The sequence below is a fragment of the Brassica oleracea genome, chromosome C1, assembly GCF_000695525.1.
Source record: "Brassica oleracea var. oleracea cultivar TO1000 chromosome C1, BOL, whole genome shotgun sequence".
Lineage (NCBI taxonomy): Eukaryota > Viridiplantae > Streptophyta > Magnoliopsida > Brassicales > Brassicaceae > Brassica > Brassica oleracea.
Window position 1 is genome coordinate 30,512,124 of NC_027748.1, and position 2,280 is coordinate 30,514,403.

At 38.3% G+C, this 2,280-nt stretch overlaps 2 long non-coding RNA genes across 3 annotated transcripts; one reads left to right on the forward strand and one right to left on the reverse strand.

Moving 5' to 3' along the window:
- The first annotated feature begins 474 nt into the window (after nt 1-474).
- Nucleotides 475-1,494, forward strand: LOC106313627. 2 transcript variants are annotated; one of them, XR_001264433.1, is made up of 4 exons: nt 475-689; nt 823-1,103; nt 1,165-1,364; nt 1,440-1,494. It is a non-coding gene; the product is annotated as an uncharacterized LOC106313627 (long non-coding RNA). The 2 variants fall into 2 exon arrangements; XR_001264431.1 differs by having other exon boundaries at nt 823-1,364.
- Nucleotides 1,495-1,549: 55 nt separating this feature from the next.
- On the reverse strand, nt 1,550-1,975 carry LOC106313619. The gene is made up of 2 exons (XR_001264429.1): nt 1,723-1,975; nt 1,550-1,628 (listed from the first exon to the last, which is right to left on the reverse strand). It is a non-coding gene; the product is annotated as an uncharacterized LOC106313619 (long non-coding RNA).
- Nucleotides 1,976-2,280: the final 305 nt, after the last annotated feature.

The window sequence follows — 2,280 nt, forward strand, 5'->3', positions numbered from 1 at the left end:
GCGTGTGATGCTCGATACTTTGCTTTAGGCGGGAAAGACTTCCGAGTTTGCTTCCCAACTAAGCAGGCGCTGCACACATCTTTCTCGTGTATCACCTGAGGCATCCCAACAATATGAGGAAGCTTGAATGATCCTGGTTCTTCGTCTACGTTTGTTGATAGTGTGGACAATCCCAACAATTGGTTTCAGAGTGGTTGACGAGAAATCTGCAAAAAAGACCAAAATACCCTTTGAATAGAAACGGGACCCATCGAGTTAGGATTGGGAGGTGTGTGTGGCAGAGATCAAGTCAAAAGATCCTGGAAGTCAGTTGTGGGACACGAGATGAATGTGATCCTTAGTTTGAAGGGGAGAATGTGATATAACAAACTAAGTCCCACATTGGAGAATTAGACAAAGAGAATCTAATATATAAAGAGCTGTCCAACTCTAATAGTACGAGGCCTTTTGGAAAGGAAACCAAAAAGTAAATCCATGCGGGCTTGCCAAATTAGGTCCAAAGTGGACAATATCGTACTAATCGGACAATATAGAGTTGGACACGGGATTTCACAATCTCAACATTCAAACGTGATTCCGTAATCACTAGTGAGATAAGAACAATCATCCGATTTGATTTTCCTGGCCCGTATCGAAACTGGTCAACTACACCGCAACATGTGAAAGAGCGATGGTGGTTCACATTCAAGGTATATCACAAAACATTACATATACAAAAAAATAAAAAAAATCTTGTTTTGATGTTTCCACTGGAATAGAAATACTTATGCCATATCGCTTAAGTTTTATGTATAGCACTCTTACTTTTTTTTAAAATACCAGAGCAAATTCTTTTGGAATCACTTGATTGAATCCGAGGTGCGTAAGATGTTTTGCAAATGTGCTGCGACTAAACTGATCGATATGATCAGCCGAGTAAAAGAAAGAGGTAAGCAGCCATATTGGATCCTTGATGATTACTACAAAGACTTGGTTGCCTACTGGGGAACAGATAAAGCTAAGGAAAAAAGTAAAAAAGCGTCTAAGAGTCGAATGTCAGATCGATGGGACCTCATAAACACCGAGCTGGATCACGTTCATATGCTAGGGTTGCCGATATATTGGTAAGACTTGTTTTCATATGTACTACTTTAAATATTATTTTCTAACACTTCTCCTTTGTAGAAAAAAAAGAACGGAGACGCATCTTACATTGATGTTCTTCGTGAGAGACACACAAGAAATCAGACGGGTCATTTGTGGATGAAAGGGCAAGGCTAATTAGTGAAGGATTTGAAAAAAATGTAGCTGATCATATGCTTGAAGATGATATCCTAATCACAGAAGAGCTAACTTCTGAGAAGAAGAATCAAATGTATTTGAAGGTAATGCAATAGTTCTAAAAATCTTTTTATTTTCCTAGATTTCTTCATAGATTTCTTTTGTCTTACATTCTACAGTTGGTTGATTCAACACAAGGTCGTGTGTTTGGTCTTGGAGCTCTTCTTAGTGAGGTTATATCTCCTATGTGGCGTTTTAATTTCTTTAAGACTGTGCTTTGAGCTACTTCTTTGTGTTTTTGGTTCTTGCTATTGATTGTCTGCATCATTTGTAGACATGTCTTGGACAAATGGTTCTGCATGCTGGCCCTGGGGTTTTGAATCTTTTGATTTACAATCCAACAAGAAAGCCTATAGAAGGTTCTCAATGTTTCAACATCTTGACTATGTTGTAGTTGTGTACCTGTTGTCACTATGACGAGCCCGTAGAGAAATAAAAAGCAAAGCAGCATCCTCATATTGTACCTACAGAGAAGATAACCAAACTGCACTAAATATAAGCTTAACCAAACATGTTCCACACAACGACAAAGACAGAGACAAAACAAAGTATCACATAACGAAGAGGAAGTTTTTTTAAAGATTACAGAGCCAAAACGTTGCCTCAGAACAAGCTGCAAATCCAAAACAAACTTAAGTCAGTAAGAATCCTTCTTCAGTTTTTAATTCAAAGACAATTTGTAAACTAAACCACATGCACTAAGATTCAGATGTGTTGTACTTGTCCTCAATACCAGGCTCAATAGTTATGGAAGTGATCTGCTTCACTACATCCAAAGCGCTGAAGAGGTCGGTCACCTGCTTGTGTATACGGAACTTAACTCTGTCCTTTGTGCTGGTTCCTACGATACATAAAACAAAGAACTTGTAGGCTCCTGCAAAATATGATAGACATGTCAATCAAATGACAAACTCAGACCAAAGTCAGTTCTGAATCACATAGCGATTAAGACTCCAAAAT